This window comes from Tachyglossus aculeatus, chromosome 2 (assembly GCF_015852505.1).
Source record: "Tachyglossus aculeatus isolate mTacAcu1 chromosome 2, mTacAcu1.pri, whole genome shotgun sequence".
Classification (NCBI taxonomy): Eukaryota; Metazoa; Chordata; class Mammalia; order Monotremata; family Tachyglossidae; genus Tachyglossus; species Tachyglossus aculeatus.
In genome coordinates this window covers 64,921,910-64,945,738 of record NC_052067.1, presented here as the reverse complement: position 1 = coordinate 64,945,738, position 23,829 = coordinate 64,921,910, and the positions used below count along the sequence as shown (strand labels likewise).

Sequence of the window (23,829 nt, the reverse complement as noted above, 5' to 3'; positions counted from 1 at the left end):
TTTGCTTGGTGGTATTTGTTAAGCCCTTTCTATGTGTCAAACACTGTTCTACACACTGGGGTAAATAGAAGTCAATTAGGTTGGACACAGACCCTGGCCCTCATGGGGCTCAAAGTCCAAGGAGGAGGGAGAACAGGAGAACTGAGGCACAGAGAAGTTAAGTGGCTTGCCCAAGGTCATGCAGCAAGCAACTGGCAGAGCAGGGATTAGAACCCAGGTTCTCCGACTCCCAGGCCCACGCTCTTGCCACTAGGCCATGCTGCTTCTCTAATGCTTCTAATTTAGAGCAGTCGACTGATTGACTGATCGATCCCAGACCTCTGTTCTTTTCCCCTGGCTTCACCTCCTCAATGCCAAACGAACCCCAGCATCTGGAGGTCCCTTCTGGCCCCACATGCCAAGGTACAGCAAGACCCAGCCAGCACTGGGCTGGGTCTGGGAGCGCAGTTAGCTCCTGACACTCGCCGCTATCGGATTCCCCTCCGGCCCTGATGTGGAGCCCTGGGAAACTCTGGCCTAGTAAGCCAATTTCTAGTCTGTAGGTGTGTTTTGTCAAGCCAGGAAGTTTTTTCTGGTTTGCTTTTTAGTGGTATTTGTTAAGTGCTTACTATGTGCAGATCACTTAAATTCCGAAGTTCACACTCACCTTGTCCTTACCACTGGAGCAAGTTTCCTATGACTCCACGAGGTTGGGGGTCTTCATGCTGCTTTTTGACCTGTGCCCTTGATGGAAATTCTTTCCATTTGAAGAGTGAAGCTAATAATGATAATGATAATAATATTTGTTAAAACACTCACATAATAATAATAATAGTATTGATTAAACACTTACATAAAAATAATCCTATCGGCAGTATTTGACAAACACTTACTATGTGTCAAACACTGAAGTAAGCAAGAGAGGTAGATATCAGATTAACAGGTGGAACACAGTCTCTGTCCCACACATTCTAAGTGGGAGGGAGGAGGATTTAATCCTCAAATTACAGATGAGGAGAAGGTGGTCCCTAGAAGTTAAATGACTTGCCCAAGAAAGACCATGCGACAGACAAATGGCAGCATCTCAGTTAGAACTCAGAAAAGCCTGGGCTCTTTACACCAGGCCCCACTGTTTCTAAAGACCCTCAAGCTGAGGGCCTTGAGCGTCCAAGCCAAAGGGTTCCCGGGGCACTCCACTCCATTTTTATGTTGAAACTTTGACCTGAATGGGGTTCCCGTCTCATGGGGTGAGCACACGATTAAACTACGGGAGTAGACACCCTAGCAGAAGCTGGGAGTCCTACCCCCAGCCTGCACTTACTTTTTTTCTGAAGACTCAGTTTTCCAAACATCAGAAACAAGTGAGGCCTGGCCTCATTTCACAGCCAGTCAACTTGCCGCTCAGCCACAATGATGAACCGTTCTTGGGAGGAGGGGGATGACAGAGCCAATCCCCACCACACTTGCAAATAGAAGCACCTAGAAGAAACACAGAAACCTTTTAGGGGATGGAGAGAGGAGGGCATGGAGAAAGGAAAGAGCAATCCAGAGATCTCTCACCTGCTTTCCCAGAGTTCCTGGCTCCGTACCTCAGGCCAAGGTTGTATTCCAGGGGTTGCAGAGATGTGGGTAAAGAGAGAGGATGACAGCGCCCAGAGTTCTCTCACCTGCTTTCACAGAATTCCTGGCTCTGTACTTCAGATGCAGGCTGTGCTGGAGGGATGGTGAGAGAAGGGCAAGGAGAGGGAAGGCAGGAAGCCAGAGTCCTCTCACCCACTTTCCACTGAATGCTTGTCTCTGTACTTCAGGCAAAGGCTGTGTGTTTTGGGGGTGGAGAAAGGAGGGTGAGGAGAGGGGAAAGCAGCAACCCAGAGTTCTCTCACCTGCTTATCCAGAATTCCTGGCTCCCTACCTTAGGCCAAGCAAGCCTGTGTTCAGCGTACCTTAGAGAAGACAGGAATTGTAGAACACTGTTTGAAACATTGCCCAGTGATAGAGACCTCATAGAATTGCATAAATCAAGGAGCGACATGTTTAGAAGACTCCACTGAGGGGTCAGTCGTAGGACTCTATGACCCGGTAGCGAGTCCATTGAGGCCGGGTGAGTGGGAGATTCAGTTGGAATGGTGACTACAAGGAAACAGCTTGGCCTAATGAAGAAGAGCATGGGGCCTTGGAGCCAGGTAACCTGGGTTCTAACCCCAGCTCCACTGCTCGCCGGCTGTGGGACCTTGGGCACCTCACTTAATTTTTCTGTGCCTCAGTTTCCTCTTCCTCAGTTTAAAATGGGATTTCATTACTCACTTTCTTTCACCCTTAGGCTGAGCCCCACGAGGGATAGGGACCGAGTCCTACCTGATTAACTGGTATCCATCCCAGTGCTTACTACAATGCTTGGCATATAGTAAGGCCTTCAAAAGCACAATAATTACCATCATCATATTCGGGCTTATGAAGCATTCACCAACATAACATACCCAACAGGATACAATTCTTCTACCAACTGGTTGACAGAGGGCCACCCAGTTTCTTTTTATCTTAGTATGGTGCTTTGCATATGGTGAGTGCTCAAATATTGCTGAATTAATCAATTGGGCAGGGGAGAGCCAGAGGACAGTTGCTTTTCCCAAGTTATAATAATTAATATTTCAACATCCACCAGGATAGCAGAGAGTAGTGGGCAAAGTGGAGCTGGGAAGGGACCCAAGACACCCAAACTTCCAACCTTCATTGCTTCTACCAAGCTGATGCTTGAAAACTATAAAAAAAAAAACTATGATCATCATCAGTAATTATCAGCACTACCTCTGCTCTAAGCACAAGGACTGAACCAAGGCTTTCATATTGGAGAGAGTCAGTGTCTCACATGCAGCTCACAATCAAAGGAAGGAGAAAAGGCATACTGACCCATTTGACAGACGAGGAAGAAAACTGAGGCCCAGAGTGTTGTTACCTGCTGAAATTTAAACAACAGGCCAGTAGCAGAGCTGGGACTATCAATCAGTCAATCAATGGTATTTATTGAGTATTTATTATGTGCAGAGCACTGCACTAAGCACTTGGCAGTGCACAATACAACAAAACTGGATACATCCCTTGCCCATAACAAGCTAGGTTCATTTCTGTTTGTTTTGTGGTAGTTGTTAAGCCCTTTCTATGTGACAAACACTGTTCTAATTGCTGGGGTAGCTACAAGTCAATTAGGTAGGACACAGATCCTGGCCCTCATGGTGTTCACGGTCCAAGGAGGGGGGAGAACAGGAGAACTGAGGCACAGAGAAGTTAAGTGGCTTGGCCCAGGACACGCAGCAAGCAACTGGCAGAGCCGGGATTAGAAAACAGGTCCTCCGACTCCCAGGCCCACACTCTTTCCACTAGACCATGCTGCTTCTCTAATGCTCCTGACTGGGAGCGATTGATTGATTGACTCATCGATCCCACACCCCTGTTCTTCCCCTTGGATTCATCTCCTCGACCCCTGAATCTGGAGGTCCCTTCTGGCTCCCCATGCCAGGGAAGAGCCAGCCCCAGCCAGCACTGGGCCAGCCCAGGGAGCGCGGTCAGCTCCCCTCCATCCCTGCTATGAGCACTGGGGGACTTGGGCCTAGTAAACCGATCCCTAGTCTGCTGGTGTATTTGGTCAAGCCAGGGAGTTTTTTTTTTTTTTTATTTCAACGGTATCTCAAGTGCTTATTATGTGCAGGTCATTTACACTCCAAAGGTCATATTCACCTCGTCTATCCCACTGGAGCACGTTCCCTATGACTCCATGAGGCTGGTGGTGTTCATGCTGCTTTGTGCCCTTGATGGAAATTCTTTCTTTTTGAAGAGTGAAGCTAATAATGAGAATTATAATAATATTTGTTAAAACCATCACATAATAAAAATAATAGTATTGGTTAAATACATAAGTATTACCCATACATAATAATAATAATCATAACGACAGCATGTGTTAAACTCTTACTACCGAACACTTACTTGTACCAAACACTGAACTAAGCAAACGGGATAGATATACCACAAACAGGTGGAACACAGTCCCTGTCCCACATAATCTAAGTGGAAGGGAGTAGGATTTACTCCTCATTTTATAGATGAGGACAAGGTGGCCCAGAGAAGTGAAGTGACTTTCCCAAGAAAGATCACATAGCAGACAAATGGCAGAACCTCAATAAGACCTCATATCCTTTGACTCCCAAGCCTGGGCTCTTTCCACTAGACCCCACTGCATCCAAAGACCCTCAAGGTGAGGGCCTTGAGCATCCAAGCCAAAGAGTTCCCGGGGCGCTCTTCTCCATTTTTATATTGAAGCTATGACCTGAATTGTGTTCCCTTCTCATTGGGTGAGCATGTGCTCCAACTGCAGCGGCACGCACCCGAGTGGAAGCCGGGAGTCCAGGTCCCACCCTGCGCTTACCTGCTTCAGACAAGCCAGTTTTCCACACATCAGAAATGAGTGAGGCCTGGCCTCACTCGACAGCCAATCAGATCACCACTTGGCCATGATGATGAACCATTCTCGTGAGGAGGTGGGTGATGGAGCCGATCCCCAACGTGCCTGCAAACAGAAGCACCTTGAAAAAACACAGAAATCTTTTGGGGGATGGAGAGAGGAGTGCAAGGAGAAAGAGCAACCCAGAGATCTCTCAACTGCTTTCCCAGAGTTCCTGGTTCTGTACCTCTGACCAAGGCTATGTTCAGGGGGATGGAGAGAGGTGGGTGAAGAGATAGGATGACAGCTACCAGAGTCCTCTCACCTGCTTTTCCAGAATCCCTGGCTCTGTACTTCAGGGGAAGGCTGTGTTTGAGAGACAGAGAGAGAAGGGCAAGGAGAGGGGTAGGCAGCAACCCAGAGATCTGTCAACTGCCATACTGAGTTCCTGGTTCTGTACCTTGGACCAAGGCTGTGTTTGGATGGAAGGGAGGGGGGAGCAGGGTGAAGAGAGGGGATGACAGCTGCCCAGATTTCTCTCACCTGCTTTACCGGAATACCTGGCTCTGTACTTCAGGTGTAGCTGTGTTCGAGGGACGGTGAGAGAAGGGCAAGGAGAGGGGAAGGCAGGGAGCCAGAGCCCTCTAACCCTCTTTCCCCAGAATGCTTGGGTCTGTACTTCAGGTGAAGGCTGAGTGTTCAGGGGGATGGAGAGAGGAAGGGGAGGAAAGGGGAAAGCAGCAACCCAGTGTCCTCTTAACTGCTAACCCAGATTTCCCCACTCTGTACCTTGGGCCAAGGTTGTGTTCAATGTACCTCAGAAAAGAGGAGGGGCAGGAGAATAGTTTAAAATTTTCCTTTCTACAGTATTCATTTTCAAGGATCCGGCTAAAGCCCAGAGTTCCATTTGTTCAGTTCCATCTAAAAACAGAGGAGGTTCATCATGAGAATGCTAAGAATAGACCTTTATATTCAAACTTGCCCAGTGAACTATGTAAAGCTTAACATACTCCACTGTTCAGTATGGGAAAGGATCTGAAAACAGCCAATTTATTTTTGCAGAAGTGTTCACTCAATCCAAAGGCGAATTTATACATGGAAAAGAAAAATGTATCTTCCCTTCAAAGATCTTTATTTTGGAATATAGGCCTTAAAGATTTCTAATTATTAGCTTATGAGAAGGGTCTACAGTGTGATGTATTAAATTATAACCTTCTCTCCCAACAATAAAGACCTCATGGAGTTGCATAAATCAAGGAGCCAAGTGGTTTAGAAGACTCCACTGAGGGATCAGGTGCCGGACTCTATGCCCTGGTAGCGATTCCATAGAGGCTGAGTGAGAATATGATTCAGTTGAACGGTGACTACAGGGAAGTAGCTTGGCCTAGTGAAAAGAGAACGGGGCTCGGGAGCCAAGGAACCTGGGTTCCAACCCCAGCTCTGCTGCTCGCCTGCTGTGGGACCTTGGGCTCCTCACTTAATTTCTCTGTGCCTCAGTTTTTTCATCTGTAAAATGAGGGTTCATACCTGCTTTCTTTCACCATTAGGCTGAGCCCCACGTGGGATAGGGACTAGGTCCTACCTGATAAGGAGGTATCCAACCCAACGCTTAGTAGAATGCTTGGCATATGGTAAGCCCTTCAATAGCACAATAATCTTTCTCATCATCTTCTGGCATATGAAGCTCTCCCCAATATAACATACCCAACTGGATACAAATCTCCTACCTACTGGTCGACAAGGGCAGCCCGGGGTCTTTTTTGCTTAGTACCGTACTTTGCACAAGTGAGAACTCAGTAAATAGGACTGAATGAATCAAGGGGTGCTGGTGTCAGAGGGTGGTCTTATGGTCAGGACCCTTTAGCCAGAGGACAATGGTTTCTCCCAAGTAATAATAATTGATATATTTGTTAAGTGTTTACTGCCAAGGGCTATACTTATTGCTGCAGTAGATACATGGTAATGTAATAATGGCATTTGTAATCAGACCGGACATAGTCACTGTCCCATGTGGCACTTACAATCTAAATCAGAAGGACAACAAATATTAAATCCCCATTTTCCAGATGAGGAAACTGAAGCCTAAAGAAGTGACAAATTTTTTTATGGCACTCATTAAGCACGTACAAAGTACTGGTACCAAACTAAGCACTGGGGTAGATATGGTCAGGTTGGATACAGCCCATAGAGCTCACAATCTTAATCCCCATTATACAGATAAGGTAACTGAGGCACAGACAACAGACTTCCCAAGGTTACATCTCCCATCTCAGGCCCCCAGTTCCTCCCCCTCCTCCTCCCCTCACCCCCAACGATCTGGCCTCCTACTTCATTAATAAAATTAAATCTATCAGGTCTGAGCCCCCCGAAGTCACTACCCCCCCTTCGCCAACCCCCCGGCTCTTAACTCTCCACTACTCTCCCATCCTTTCCTGCAGTATACTCAGAGGAGATCTCTTCCCTCCTCTCAAGTGCTACTCCGGCCACCTGTGCTTCTGACCCCATTCCCTCTCATCTTATGAAATCTCTCACTCTGTCCCTTCTCCCCTCCTTAATTTCCATCTTCAACTGCTCACTCTCCACTGGTTCCTTCCCCTCTGCCTTCAAACATGCCCACGTCTCTCCCATCCTAAAAAATCCTTCTTGACCCCACCTAACGTTCTAGTTATTACCCTATCTCCCTCCTACCATTCCTTTCCAAACTCCTTGAATGAGTCATCTACACACACTACCTCAAATTCCTCAGGGCCAACTCTCTCCTCGACCCTCTCCAATCTGGCTTCCGTTCCCTACATTCCACAGAAACTGCCCTCACAAAGGTCACCAATGACCTCCTGCTTGCCAAATCCAACGGCTCATACTCTATCCTAATCCTCTTCGACCTCTCAGCTGCCTTCGACACTGTGGACCACCCCCTTCTCCTCAACACACTATCCAACCTTGGCTTCACAGACTGTCCTCTCCCGGTTCTTCTCTTATCTCTCCGGCCATTCATTCTCAGTCTCTTTTGCAGGCTCCTCCTCCCCCTCCCATCCCCTTACTGTAGGGGTTCCTCAAGGGTCTGTTCTTGGTCCCCTTCTGTTCTCAATCTACACTCACTCCCTTGGTGAACTCATTCGCTCCCATGGCTTCAACTATCATCTTCATGCTGATGGCACCCAAATCTACATCTCTGCCCCTGCTCTCTCTCCCTCCAGGCTCGCATCTCCTCCTGCCTTCAGGACATCTCCATCTGGATGCCTGCCCGCCATCTAAATCTCAACATGTCCAAGACTGAACTCCTTGTCTTCCCTCCTAAACCCTGCCCTTTCCCTGACTTTCCCATCACTGCTGATGGCACTACCATCCTTCCTGTCTCACAAGCCCGCAACCTTGGTGTCATCCTCGACTTCGTTCTCTCATTCACCCCTCACATCCAAGCCGTCACCAAAACCTGCCGGTCGCAGCTCCGCAACATTGCCAAGATCCGCCCTTTCCTCTCCATCCATACCGCTACCCTGCTCGTTCAAGCTCTCAGCCTATCCCGTCTGGACTACTGCATCAGCCTTCTCTCTGATCTCCCATCCTCGTGTCTCACCCCACTTCAATCCATACTTCATGCTGCTGCCCGGATTGTCTTTGTCCAGAAACTCTCTGGGCATGTTACTCCCCTCCTCAAAAATCTCCAGTGGCTACCAATCAATCTGCGCATCAGGCAGAAACTCCTCACCCTGGGCTTCAAGGCTCTCCATCACCTTGCCCCCTCCTACCTCACCTCCCTTCTCTCCTTCTACAGCCCACCCCGCACCCTCCACTCCTCTGCCACTAATCTCCTCACCTTACCTCGTTCTCACCTGTCCCACCATCGACCCCTGGCCCACTTCATCCCCCAGGCCTGGAATGCCCTCCCTCTGCCCATCCGCCAAGCTAGCTTCCTTCCTCCCTTCAAGGCCCTACTGAGAGCTCACCTACTCCAGGAGGCCTTCCCAGACTGAGCCCCTTCCTTCCTCTCCCCCTCGTCCCCCTCTCCATCCCCCCCCATCTTACCTCCTTCCCTTTCCCACAGCACCTGTATATATGTATATATGTTTGTACATATTTATTACTCTATTTATTTATTTATTTTACTTGTACATATCTATTCTATTTATTTTATTTTGTTAGTATGTTTGGTTTTGTTCTCTGTCTCCCCCTTTTAGACTGTGAGCCCACTGTTGGGTAGGGACTGTCTCTATATGTTGCCAAGTTGTACTTCCCAAGCGCTTAGTACAGTGCTCTGCACACAGTAAGCACTCAATAAATACGATTGATGATGATTTATTGAGCACTTACTGTGTGCTAAGCGTTTGAGCATCCAAGTCATAGGGTTCCCGGGGCTCTCTCCTCCATTTTTATGCCGAAGCTTTGAGCTAAATGGGGTTCCCTTTTCATGGGATGAGCACACTCTCCAGCTGCAGCACAAACACCCTAGCAGAAGCTGGAATTCCAGCCCACAGCTTGCTCTTACCTGCTTCTGACAAGTCGGTTTGCCAAAAGTTGGAAACAAGTGGGGCCTGGCCTCACTCAATTCCCGGTCATCTTACCGCTCAGCCACGGTGACAAATCGTACTTGTGAGGAGGCAGGTGACAGAGTCAACCTGTGCTGCGCCTACAAATAGAAGCACCTCGAGAAAACACAGAAATCCTTTGAGGGGCAGAGAAGGAAGGCAAAGAGAAAGGAAGGCAGCAACCCAGAGATCTCTCAGCTGCTTTCCCGGAGTTCCTGGCTCTCTACCTCAGGCCAAGGCTGTGTTCAGGGGGATGGAGAGAGGTGGGTGAAGAGATGGGATGATGGCTATCCAGAGTTCTCTCACCAGCTTCCCCAGAATTCCCGGCTCTGTATTTCAGGCAACGTTTGTGTTTGAGGGACTGAGACAGAAGGGTGAGAAGAGGAGAAGACAGTAACCCAGAGTCCTCTCAGCTTTTTACCCAGAATTCCTGGCTCCATACCTTAGGCCAAGGCTGTGTTCAGCATTCCCCAGAGAAGGTGGAGGCAGGAGAACATGGTTTGAAAAATTTCCCAATGAGAGAGACCTAGTGGAGTGGCATAAATCAAGGAGTGACATGGATTAGATGACTCCATTGAGGAGTCAGTCGCCAGACTCTATGACCTGGTAGTGATTCCAACAAGGGCAGCTGAGTGGGCAATTCAGTTGGAACAGTGACCACAGGGAAGCAAACTGGACTAGTGAAAAAGAACATGGGGCCTTGCAGCCAGGGAATCTGGGTTTTAACCCCAACTCCACTGCTCACCTACTGATTTATTACTCTATTTACTTTACTTGTACATATTTACTATACCATTTATTTTGTTAATGATGTGCATATAGCTTTAATTCTATTTGTTCTGATGGTTTTGACACCTGTCTACATGTTTTGTTTTGTTCATTCATTCATTTGATCATATTTATTGAGCACTTACTGTGTGCAGAGCACTGTACTAAGCGCTTGGGAAGTACAAGTTGGCAACATATAGTGACGGTTCCTACCCAACAACGGGCTCACAGTCTAGAGGGGAGAGACAGACAAAAAAACAAAACATGTGGACAGGTGTCAAGTCATCAGAATAAATAGAAGTAAAGCTAGATGCACATCATTAACAAAATAAATAGAATAGTAAATATGTACAAGTAAAATAGAGTAATAAATCTGTACAAACATATATACAGGTGCTGTGGGGAAGGGAAGGAGGTAGGGCGGGGGGATGGGGAGGGGGAGAGAAAAGAGGGTGCTCAGTCTGGGAAGGCCTCCTGGAGGAGGTGAGCTCTCAGGAGGGCTTTGAAGGGAGGAAGAGAGCTAGCTTGGCAGATGTGCGGAGGGAGGGCATTCCAGGCCAGGGGGAGGACGTGGGCCGAGGGTCGACGGCGGGATAAGCAAGAATGAGCCACAGTGAGGAGGTGAGTGGCAGAGGAGCAGAGGGAGTGGGCTGGGCTATAGAAGGAAAGAAGGAAAGTGAGGTAGGAGGGGGATAGGTGATGGAGAGCCTTGAAGCCGAGAGTGAGTTTTTGCCTGATGCGTAGGTTGACTGGTAACCACTGGAGATTTTTGAGGAGGGGAGTAACATGCCCAGAGCGTTTCTGCACAAAGATGATCTGGGCAGCAGCATGAAGTGTAGACTGAAGTGGGGAGAGACAGAAGGATGGGAGATTAGAGAGGAGGCTGATGCAGTAATCCAGTTGGGATAGGATGAGAGATTGAACAAGCAGGGTAGCGGTTTGGATGGAGAGGAAAGGGCGGATCTTGGTAATGTTGCGGAGATGAGACTGGCAGATTTTGGTGATGGATTGGATGTGAGGGGTGAACGAGAGAGCAGAGTCGAGGATGACACCAAGGTTGCGGGCTTGTGAGACGGGAAGGATGGTAGTGCCATCTACAGTGATGGGAAAGTCAGGGAGAGGGCAGGGTTTGGGAGGGAAGATAAGGAGTTCAGTCTTGGACATATTGAGTTTTAGATGGTGGGCAGGCATCCAGATGGAGATGTCCTGAGGGCAGGAGGAGACATAAGCCTGAAGGGAGGGAGAGAAAGCAGGGACAGAGATGTAGATTTGGGTGTCATCAGCATAGAGATGATAGTTGAAGCCGTGGGAGCAAATGAGTTCACCAAGGGAGTGAGTGTAGATAGAGAACAGAAGGGGACAAAGAACAGACCCTTGAGGAACCCCTACAATAAGGGGATAGGAGGGGGAGGGGGAGGAGGAGCCCGCAAAGGAGACTGAGAATGAACGGCTGGAGAGATAAGAGGAGTATCAGGAGAGGACAGAGTCTGTGAAGCCAAGGTTGGAGAGCATTTTAAGGAGAAGGGGGTGGTCCACAGTGTGAAAGGCAGCTGAGAGGTCGAGGAGGATTAGGATAGATTAGGAGCCATTGGATTTGGCAAGGAGGTCATCATTCCTGACCTTTAAGAGGGCAGTTTCGGTGGAATGTAGGGGACAGAAGCCTGATTGGAGGGGGTGGAGGAGAGAGTTGGCGTTGAGGAATTCGAGGCAGCGGGTGTAGACGACTTGTTCAAGGAGTTGTTGTCTGTCTCCCCCTTCTAGACTATGTGCCCGTTGTTGGGTAGGAACCGTCTCTATATGTTGCCAACATACTTCTCAAGTGCTGAGTACAGTGCTCTGCACACAGTAAGCACTCAATAAATATGACTGACTGAATGAATCTGGTATCCAACCCAGCGCTAAGTACAATGCTTGGTATAATGCTGGACATATAGTAAGCCCTTCAATAGCACAGTAATCATTATCATCATTTTCAAGCTTATGAAGCTCTCCCCAACATAACATACCAACGGGACACAAGTCTTCTACCAACTGGTCAACAGAGGATTGCCCAAGGTCTTTTACGATTAGTACAGTGCTTTGCATACAGTGAGTACTCAATTAATAGAATTGAATTAATGAATGAACAAATGAAGGAGGGTGGTGACAGACGCAGTGTTATGTTTAGGGAACTCTAGCCAGAGGACAATTGTTTCTCCCAAGAAATAATAATTGATATATTTGTTGAGTATTTACTGCCAAGCGCTATACCAATTGCTGCAGTAGATACATGGTAATCAGACCAGACAAAGTCCCTGTCCCTCAAGGGACTCACTATCAAAATCGGATGGACAATAAATACTAAATCCCCATTTTCCAGATGAGGAAACTGAGGCCTAAAGAAGTGATTAATTTCTTTGTGGTATTTGTTAAGCATGTACAAAGTGCCAAACACCACATTAAACACTGGGGTAGAAACAGTCAGGTTGGATACAGTCCATAGGAATCACAGTTTTAGTCTCCATTATACAGATAAGGCCACTGGGGCACAGACAAGTGACTTCCCCAGGTTACCTCTCAGTCAAGTGGTAGAGCTGGTATTAGAACCCAGGTCAAGTAGACTACCCTATATTCTTCCTCCTGTTTTGTGGACAGAGGAATATTTTTTAAGATACCTACAGAGTATCTTCAGGATGATGATGATGATAATGAGAGTAATGATGATTCATGCCCAGGTCTGTCTGGTCAGAACATAACATCCTTGAAAGCAAACTTTCAAATTGGCCTCAATAGTTTTATTACTCATCCACAGGGGAGAAAGATCAAGAAGCCATGAGACATTTAAGCATGTCATAATGGATAGAGCATGGGCATGGGAACCAGAAGGTCTTGGGTTCTAATCCTGGCTCTGTCACTTGTCTGCTGTGTGACCATGATCAAGTCACTTCACCTCTCCGTGCCTCAGTTACCTCATATGTAAACTAGGGATTGAGACTGTGAGTCCCACATCGCACAGGGACTGTGATCCCCCCGCCACCCATCTGCTTGTATGCAAACCCAGAGCTTAGAACAGACCCTGGCATATAGTCAGCACTTAACAAATACCATAATCATTATTATTAGTATTTGCCCAAATAACCCATAAGGGAGACAAGAATAGGAAGCAGGAAGCTCTGGTGGCAGAGGAGAGTAGGGTGGTTTAACAGAAAAGTGCAGTCCTGAGAGTAGGGAGACCTGGGTTCTCTGTCAGATGGCCTTGGGCGAGTTAAGCTCTCTGTGCCTTTATTTCCTCATCTATAAAATGGGGATATGACTCCTATTCTCCCTTGCCATAAGCCATGAACCCACATGGGACGGGGACTGTTTCCTATCTGACTGGCCTCTATTTTTTTTTTAATGGTATTTGTTAAATGTTTACTATGTAAGGATCAGGATGTTTAGAAAAAGTGGTTCTACTGAATACGGGGGCGGGGGTGGGGAAATGCTGATACTGGGGACTCTGATCATACACACGGACTTTTCACCTCTGGACCACCTTCCCTGGAGAAATGGGATGAATAAAAGAATAACTGTTTGGAAAAAAGGTTAAGGAAAGCAATGGTACTCTCCATTCCCAGTTTTGTGGTTGTACTCTCCCCAGACTCAGAGCTCTGAACACATTAAATGCTCAATCCGTACTACCAATGGCTGGATTGATCCAACATTCCTGGGAACAGATGACTCTGACTGGGGAAGATTTGGGAGAGAAATCTGATATTGTAGTGAGCATTTTACCTGAAGAGATATTTCAAAATTTACCAAGTGGGTTGAGTTTTTTTCAACTCTAGCAATGTAGCCATATTCTTAAAATGAGTGAAACACTTAGATCTGCCAAACAGATTTCTCAGAAAATCATTAATGGTTCATTTCTGAGTTTAGTTAACAGTAGAATAGAAAAAAACCACAGTACTTAACAGTACTTTCTGCTTTTAGCAGTTGCCTCATCAGAGTACACTGCACCAAGGTCCAAGCTCAATAGATCCTAGTGAATAAAGGACAATGAAAGGATTTTTTTTCCCTCCAAGTGGACTGAAAGCATAAAACAGACATCCAAAGCTAAGAATCAGAGAAGGGAACTTTTAAAATTCACAGTTATTTATTATAAGAAATGTTAGTGGGTTTGAGTTAAACACCCGTTTATCAACTTTTTTTAAATCTCCCATTCACTTCTTTTCTAACTCACCTCACATCCTCTATTTAATTAGTGGCAATATTTTAAAGATATTAGATACTTGTTTTCTCTCCTAGATTATGGGTCCCTTGTGTGACAATCTTGCATCTACCCTAGCACTAAGCACAGTGACTGGCACACAGTAAGCACTTAAACATTCATTCAATCGTATTTATTGAGTGCTTACCGTGTGCAGAGCACTGTACTAAGTGCTTGGGAAGTACAAGTTGGCAACATATAGAGACAGTCCCTACCCAACAGTGGGCTCACAGTCTAAAAGGGGGAGATGGAGAACAAAACCAAACATACTAACAAAATAAAATAAATAGAATAGACATGAGATGATGATGATGGCATTTGTTGAGCGCTTACTATGTGCAAAGCACCGTTCTAAGCGCTGGGGCAGATACAGGAGGACCAGTTTGACCCACAGGGGGCTTACGGTCTTCATCCCTATTTTACAGATGAGGCGGACATCCAAGCAGAGATGTCTTGAAGGCAGGAGGATACGCAAGACCGCAAAGAGGGAGGGAGATCAGGGCTGGATACGTAGGTTTGGGTGTCATCAGCCTAGGGGTGATAGTTGAAGCCGTGGGAGTAGACGGAGAAAAGAAGGGGACCCTTGAGGGACCCCCCGACACACAGCTGGGGGATGGCAGGCAGAAGAGGAATCCGCGAAAGAGAAGGAGCACGAGCAGCTGGAGAGACAAGAGGAGAACCGGGAGAGGACGGTGTCAGTGCCGAGCAGGGCTCACAGTCTCAATCCCCATTTTCCAGATGAGGTAACTAAGGCTCAGAGAAGTGAAGCAATTTCACCTGTGATATTTGATATGTGATATTTGTGATATTTCAAATATCACAATGATTACCGGTAGCCCCAGGATTGCCAATGTCCATCAGGATAGCAGAGAGTAGTGGGCAAAAGGGAGCTGGGAAGAGAACCCAGACACCCAAACTTCCAGTCCTCATTCCTTTTGCCAAGCTGAGGCTCTACAAACATAAAAAATCACTATATCACCAGTAATTATCAGGGCTTCTTTTGCTCTAAGCACAAGGGCTGAAGCAAGGTTTTCATATTGGAGAGAGTCAGTGTCTCATATGGAGCTCATCAATCAGAGGAAGGAGAAAAGTTATACTGACCCATTTTACAGAGGAGGAAACTGAGGTCCAGAGAGGTTAAGTGAGTTGCTCAAATTTAAACAGCAGGTCAGTGGCAGAACTGGAACTATCAATCAATCAATGGTATTTATTGAGTACTTATGCACAGAGCACTGTACTAAGCGCTTGGGAGTGCACAATACAACAGAATAAGGTACAGTCCCTGCTCCTAATAAGCTTTACAAGGCTAGAACCCCGGTTCCATTGTGAATTTATATGTTTTGTGGTATTTAAGCCCTTTCTGTGTGTCAAACACTGTTCTAAGTACTGGGGAAGATACAAGTCAGTTAGGTTTGACGCAAACCCTGGCTCTCATGGGGCTCACAATCCAAGGAGGAGGGAGAACAGGAGAACTGAGGTGCAGAGAAGTTAAGTGGCTTGCACAAGGTCATGCAGCAAGCAACTGGCAGAGCTGGGATTAGAAACCAATCTCTCTGACTTCCATAACCATGCTCTTTCCATTAGGCCACAGTGCTTTTCTAATGCTCCTGATCTGGAGTGTCTACTGATTTACTGACTGTTCCCAGACCCCTATTCTTTCCCCTCAGCTTCACCGCCTCAATACTAATCGACCCCTGACTCTGGAGGTGCCTCCTTGTCCCCATGCCAGGGGACAGCCAGGCCCAGCTAGCACTGGGCTGGCTCAGGAAACATGGTCACCTACTGAGACTTGCTACTATAGAACTCCCTTCCAGCCCCGATGAAAGATCGCACATCAGACAAATGGCAGAGCCTGTTAGAACCCAGGTCCTCTGATTCCCAAGCCCGGGCTCTTTCCACTAGGCCCCACTACTTCCTAAGACTCTAAACCAAAGAGTCTAGAGTTGAGCATCCGAGCTGAAGGGCTCCAAGGGCACTGCTCTCCATTTTTATGTCAAAGCTTTGACCTGAATGGGGTTCCCTTCTCATGGGGTGAGCACACACTCCAACTGTGGCAGGAGGCACCAGAGTGGAAGCCGGGTGAACAGCCTCCAGCCTGCGCTTATCTTCTGCCAACAAGAGAGTTTGACAAATGCCGGAAGCAAATGAGGCTCGGCCGCTTGCCACTCGGCCACGACAACAGACCAATCACATGAGGAGGCAGGTGACAGAGCCGATCCCCACTGCACCTGAAAACAGAAACACCTCGAAAAATGACAGAAACCTTTCAGAGATGGAGGAAGGCAAGGAGAATGGAGGGCAGCAACTCAGAGATCTCTCAGCTGCTTATCCAGAGTTCCTGGTTCCGTAACTCAGGCCAAGGCTGTGTTCAGAGGGATGGAGAGTGGGGGGTGAAAAGAGGAGATGACACCCCACCCAGAGTTCTCTCACCTGTTTTCCCAGAATTCCTGACTCTGTACTTCAGGTGCAGGCTGTGTTTGAAGGACAATGAGAGAAGGGAAAGGAGAGAGGAAGGCAGGAAACCAGAGTCCTCTCACATGCTTTCCCCAAAATGTTTGGCTCTGTTCTTCAGGCAAAGGCTGTGTGTTCAGGGGGATGGAGAGAGGAGAGTGAGGAGAGGGGAAGGAAGCAACCCAGACTCCTCTCACCTACTTATCCAGAATTCCAGGCTCTGTACCTTAGGTCAAGGCTGTGTTCATTGTATCCCAGAGAGGAGGGGGGCAGGACATGGTTTGAAAAATTTCCTTCCTATAATATTCATTTTCAAGGGTCTGGGTAAAGCCCAGAGTTTAGTTTATTCAGTCCCAACTAAAATAAAGGGGGTTCACCATGAGAATGCTTAGTTATGAATAAATATTTATATTCATACTTGCCCAGTGAACTTTGAAGTTAAAAATGGAGTCACTGAGGATTGATCCAGAAATAGTACGTGAGTGCTTACTGTGTGCCAGGTACTCTACTAAGCACAAGAGGGCTGGTAGACCTAATCCATGTCCTGAAAGAGCTTACTGTGTATAAAACAGTGTACTGAGCACTTGGGAGAGTACAGTAAACTAGACACGATCCTGCCCTCGAGGAGCTTACAGTTTGCATACGGAGCACTGTACACACACTGAGAAGGCACAACAGTTGGTGAATGTTATTCCCAGCCTCAAGGATCTTATCTACTACATGCAGAGCACTGATCACCTAGGAGAGTACGAGAGAGCCAGAAAACACAATTCCTGCTCTCGAGCTGGCGGTCTAAGTTGGGGAGACAGATGGGAGGCTAGGGCATTCGATAACAGCACTTCTGAACCGGAACCTCAGTCATTCATATTAGCATCTTCTCTGGAGGCAGTGGGTGGAGTTGATGATACCCTTCCTCTTGCAGGTCAAGAAGAAGTGGAGGAGCAGCATTGCACAGTGGGTAGAGCACCGGCCTGGGAGTCAGAAGGACATGGGTTCTAAATGCAGCTGCCCCATTTGTCTGGTGTGTGACTGGGCAACTAAATTAAATGATCTGTGCCTCAGTTATTTCATCCACAAAATGGGGATTAAGACCATGAGCCTTGTGTGGGACAGAGACTGTGCCCAACTCAATTACATTGTACCTATCCCAGTGTTTAATACAGTGCTTGGCACATAGTAAGCTCAATGTGAACAGGGAAGGTCAATGTTTATGGATGTACTGCACTTTCCCAAGTGCTTAGTATACTGCTCTGCATAAAGTAAGCGCTCAATAAAAATGATTGAATGAACATAGTGAGTGCTTAACAAATACCACAATAATTACTATTCCCTAGAATATGGATAGTTTGGTCTCTAGGCTCAGCTAGGTGACAAGCAAATATGGTCTTCTATCATTGGTAGTTATGGAGTGCTTACTGTAGACAGAGCACAGAGCTAAGCGCTTGAGAGGGTTCAATACAGAATTGGTAGACATGCTCCCTGCCCACAGCTAATTTACAGTCTAGAGGTGAGTGTACAGTTTAGTACCTTCTGTACTTAGCCAATTGTGCAATCTCATCTGTCCATTGGACTACAAAGTTTAAGGCAGCAAAACATGATCTACAATGCAGTTCTCAATAGAGAAGCCACATGGCTCAGTGGAAAGAGCATGGGCTTTGGAATCAGAGGTCATGGGTTCAAATCCCAGCTCTGCCAATTGTCAGCTATATGACTTTGGGCAAGTCACTTAACTTCTCTGTGCCTCAGTTACCTCATCTGTAAAATGGGGATTAAGACTGTGAGCCTCCTTTGGGACAAGCTGATCATGTTGTAACCTCCCCAGTGCTTAGAACAGTGCTTTGCACATAGTAAGTGCTTAATAAATGCCTTCATTATTATTATTATTACAGAGCAATAATTTGATGGCCTCAAAGGTGTACACACACAGGTATACACACACACACACACACACACAGAGCTGTTCACTGAATAATAAGGCAACTGCTCTCAGCTCCTGCCTCTCAGCTTCACAAGGACATACTGAGGACAAAATGAAAGATAATTCATAGGAAAACATAGTGATATACTCAATACATCCCTTCTGGACAAAGTCCAGAGAGAGAAAAGAAATTCTGAAGACGTGTCAGTCCTGAGAATCTTGTATACACAACTCCCATGGTGCCCAGGGGTAGATTTACAGTATGATTATTCAAAATATTGAGAAATGTTGTGGCCCAGTGGTAAGAGCACAGGCTTGGGAGTCAGAGGACCTGGCTTCTAACCCCAGCTGTGCCACTTGTACGCTGTGTGACTTTAGGCTGGTTACTTCACTGTGCCTCAGTTCCCTCATCTGTAAAACGGAGATTAAAACCACGATCCCTTTGTGGACAGGGACTGGGCCCAACATGATCATTCTTTATCTACCCCAGGGCTTAGCACACTGCTGGCACAGAGCACTTAACACATATCACAATTGACTACTATTATAATTATTGTTGTTACTCATATCAATGTCTGTCTCCTGCTCTAGATTTTAAGCTTGTTATGGGTAGGGAATGTGCATTCTGTTATATTGTCCTCTCTCAAGCACTCAGTCCAGTGCTCTGCACATAATAAGTGCTTAATAAACACCGAGTGATTGCTAGACTGTAAGCTCATCCTCTATACTAAAAGCTCATTGTGGGCAGGGAGCATGCCAACCAACACTACTGCACTATGTTCTCCCAAGCACTTAGTCCGGTGCTCTGCACGACAAGTGCTCAATAAATACCATAGATTGATGGACTGATTGATTATCTGGAGCAGTTTCTGAGCTCTCAAGCTAAGGGTGGTAGCCCACCCTCTCCGCCTGAGCTTCCACAGTCTGCAGTGTTCCCTCTCTCCATCTCTGGCATCTTCTGTGTGATCCTGAGGCCCACCTCTGCCTCAGTGCCCCCTGGAACTATAACACCCTCCCCTAATTTGTATTATCCAGTATTGGGCATTATCTGGGCAGTGTCTCATTCAATGGTATTCACTGCTCATTTATATTAATGTCTGTCTCCCCATTTGTACGGTAAGCTCGTTTGTGGCCAGGGAGTGTATCTGCCAACTCTGTTGGACTGTACTCTCCTGAGTGCTTAGTACACTGTTCTGCACATAAGTGCTCAATAAATATAATTATAATAATTGTGCTTTTTGTTAAGTGCTTACTACATGCCAGGTACCATACTAAGTGCTAGGGGAGATACAAGGTAATCAGGTTGCCCATTGTCCCAGTCGCAAAAGGGGTTCACAGTCTAGGTAGGAGGAAAACTGGGGATTTAATCCCCCTTCAATAATAATGATAATAATAATAATAATAATGATGGTATCTTTTAAGCGCTTACTATGTGCCAAGCACTGTTCTAAATGCTGGGGTAGACACAAAGTAATCAGGTTGTCCCACCTGGGGCTCACAGTCTTCATCCCCATTTTACAGATGAGGTAACTGAGGCACAGAGACATTAAGTGACTAGCCCAAAGTCACACAGCTGAAAAGTGGCAGAGCCGGGATTAGAAACCACGACCCCTGACTCCCAAGACCGGGCTCTTTCAACTAAGCCACATTGCTTCTATTGCTTCAGTAAGCATGGCCTAGTGGAAAAAACACTGGCTTGGAAGTCAGGGGATCTGGGTTCCAATCCCAGCACTGCCAACTTTTGCATGACTCTGGTCATGTCACATCTCTGTGCCTCTGTTTCCTCAACTGTAAAATGGGCATTCAGTGCCTGTTCTCCCTCCTACTTAGACTGTGAGCCCCATGCAAGAAAGGGACTGTGTCCAACCAAACTAAAATAAATCCATCGCAGTGCTTAGAACAGTGTTTGGCACAAAATAAGTGCTTAGTAAATACCATTTAAAACAAATATTAAGCACTGTACTAAGTTCTTGGGAGAATATGATACAACTCTATCAAGAGATATAATTCCTGCCAACAAGTGCTTGTATCTACCCGAGCTGTCAGGACAGTGCCAGGCACATAGAAAGTGCTTAAATACCACAAAAAAAAGCTCTTAGTATAGTGGTCTGCACACAGTAAGCACTCAATAAACACCACTGGTGTTTGATGGAGCTTACAGTCCAGAGGAACATCTTTCAGGGTCCAAACTGTATTGTCCACTTCAACAAGGAAGGTATCCCCTGTTCCAACCATGCCAACTAAACAGCAGATTCCACAGGCATTCCTTCGATTTCTATTCATTTCCTCCTTGCATTTATCCAGATTATCACCAGCAACAGTGAACAAACACTGCCACCTCCTGTTGAAAAGTTCCACAGCTAGAAAGATTCATTCCTCTAGAAAGCAAATGGGACATGGGCAATGAGAACAGGCTCAAAACAAGCCACGGTGGCTCCTTTGGTTGATGGGAATTTGCTCTCACCTTCCACTTCTGCCAGAGGAGACGCCCCCCCACCCCTCACACGACCCCTGCACTCTCCCTGGCCTACCACTGTGGTGCGCTTCAGTCAGTCAATCATATTTCTTGAGCGTTTACTATTTGCAAAGGGCTTTACTAAGTGCTTGGAAGAGTACAATATAATAATAAATGGGCACATTCCCTGCCACAAGCTTGCAAGCTGGCAAAAGCCAGGTCCTCAATGGGCTTTGGATTAGAGCAATGCAGGGCCCAAGTGATCACAATCAGTCTAAGAGTTCCAATATTTAGCATGCCCCACGTTTATATGGGTCTTTCCCAGACTGATACAGGTCTCTGAAGCATCCAGCTGTTCCACTGGCCTTCCTGATAGCCAACCATGACAACTACATGCCCATCAGCCCGCGTCCCTCAAAATGAGGGCTCGGCACCAAATAACGCCTGAGTGCAATGACTTGCAGCTGATTATGGGCAGGCATCGTGCAGAGCTCTGGGGTAGGACAATCCCAATGGACACAGTCCCTGTTCCACATGGGATTCGCAGTCTAAGTGGGAGGGAGAAGATGTATCTTGGCCCCATTTTACAGATGAGGGAACTGAGGCCCAGAGAGGTGAAGTGACTTGACAAAGGTCATACGGCAGGGCAAGCGTTGGGCTCAGAATTCAAACTCAAAGCCCGCCAACACCAAACCCGACAGGGCTCATCACAAAAGCCCAAGAGACTGTCAGTTTCACTGACTGGTTGTCAGCCACACACTTGGGACCGTACAACCTGTCTCAACAACATCATCATCACCATCATCAATCGTATTTATTGAGCGCTTGCTGTGTGCAGAGCACTGTACGAAGCGCTTGGGAAGTACAAATTGGCAACATATAGAGACAGTCCCTACCCAACAGTGGGCTCACAGTCTAAAAGGGGGAGACAAAACCAAACATACTAACAAAATAAAATAAATAGAATAGATATGTACAAGTAAAATAAATAGAGTAATAAATATGTACAAACATATATACATATGTACAGGTGCTGTGGGGAAGGGAAGGAGGTAAGATGGGGGGATGGAGAGAGGGACGAGGGGGAGAGGAAGGAAGGGGCTCAGTCTGGGAAGGCCTCCTGGAGGAGGTGAGCTCTCAGTAGGGCCTTGAAGGGAGGAAGAGAGATGGCTTTCACCCTCCAGCAGCCTACAATCTAATGACAAGGTGACCATAATAACAATAATCATCATAATAATTGTGGTATTTGTTTACTACGTGCCAGGCACTGTACTAAGTGTTGGGGTAAATGCAAGTTAATTGGGTTGGACTTAGTGCCTGTCTCGCATAGAACTCACAGATGCAATCCCCATTACACAGGTGAGGAAACCCAGGCACAGGTAAGTGACTTACCCAAGGTCACACAGCAATCGAGTGACAGAGCTGGGATTAGAACCCAGGTCCTTCTGACTCCCAAGCCCGTGCTCTATCCACTCCCATCACACTCCCTTCTAGCCTGGCCATCAAAAACTGCATTCCTCAACCCACCAAGGGCTCATAACCAACTCTTCAGACACACCTGCTGAGGGGGTGGGGTTCCATTTCCATTCCCTCCATCTTGCTGCCTGGAGTGGAAGCAGCGTGGCCTAGGGGATAGGGTTTGATAGGGCTCTGGCTGGGGAGTCAGATGGACCTACGTTCTAATTCCCACTTCATCACTTGTCTGCTGTGTGCCTTGAGAGAGTCACTTCACTTCTCTGTGCCTCTGTTGCCTCATCTATAAAACGGGGACTAAGAATGTGTGAGTCCCATGCGGGACAAGAACTTTTTCCAAACTGATTATCTTGTATCTACCCCAGCTCCTGGCACATACCTTATCAAATATCAAAGAAAGAAAGCAGTAAATAGGCTTCACTCCTCTGAAATAAGCAGCTGTGATCTCCACTTTTGAAAGACAAGGAGACTCTATTCTCTAGAAATCCAGTGAATCAGGAAATGAATTACAGTAGTTTGGACAATAGTACTGGTAGTTGCCCTCTAGATCGTGAGCTCTTTATGGGCAAGGAATATGTCTGCTAATACTGTTGTGTCATACTGTTCCGAGCGCTTAGTACAGTGCTCTGTTTATAGAGGCCTGCAACACGATTCAAGTTGAGTCTATTTAAAACCTGCAGCTGTGACACTGAGGTTTTCCGGTCGAACCAGCAGCGACACGGATAGACTGTGGATGATTCAGCCAAGACAGAGGTCATTCTCTTAGCCCGCGACTCCTTCAACCCGAACACTAACGTACACCTCCAATTCTTCAAGTCGGCCAAGGCCTACATGAAGAAAACAGGAAGATACAGAGTTGTAAGGCATCATTTTCCAGTGGGTGAGGTTTACAAGGAGAAAGGATGTATCGGTGCCCGTCACCGGGTAGTCATGATCTGACCTACCACCCAAACTTCAAAATGGGTGCAAGTGGATGACTGGGAAAGTCTTCAGAAGGAATGGATAGAGATGGCAAAAGTGCTCCATCACCATCATCAGAAACTGGCCACTGGTAACGCAAATAATAACATGCAGGATTTGGCTCCTCTGACCAAATGTGGAAGGAAGAGAAAGCAGTCTGAAACCAGCCCAGACTCTAGGAAAAAGAATCCATCCAATTGGGAAACCTAAAGAGGGTTAGAGCTCAAATTACCCTGCGGGTCAGATTTTCTGGAGTCCTTCAGGAGTCCTAACTTGGGAAAGAAAGAGAATGCTGCCGAAATTGCATCCAACTGTATAGTCCTACCTGTCACCTGGGCTGGGAACGATGCCGAGAAATTTTTCTACCAGTCGGACATGCTGTGGCAACATGGGAGCAACATCCACCTGGTGAATGAGTGGATTCCCAATGACATCTGGTCCACCGAACCCTCCACAGGGTCCGGAGCATCCACTATGTAGTCCTGGAACATCGAAAAGCACAGCCCCTTGATTTCGCAAAGCGAAGACAGGAATACTGGGTTCATCCTGGCTCCTCTGCAGAAACATTCCCAAGAAATCAGACAGTCAGAGATTCTGGAGCCTGGCCTAGCAGCCTCCACCCAAGGTGTAAAGTGA

At 46.9% G+C, this 23,829-nt stretch overlaps 1 pseudogene; it reads left to right on the top strand.

The window, feature by feature from the left end:
* Positions 1–1,602: 1,602 nt before the first annotated feature.
* Positions 1,603–23,829, top strand: LOC119941761 (annotated as a pseudogene).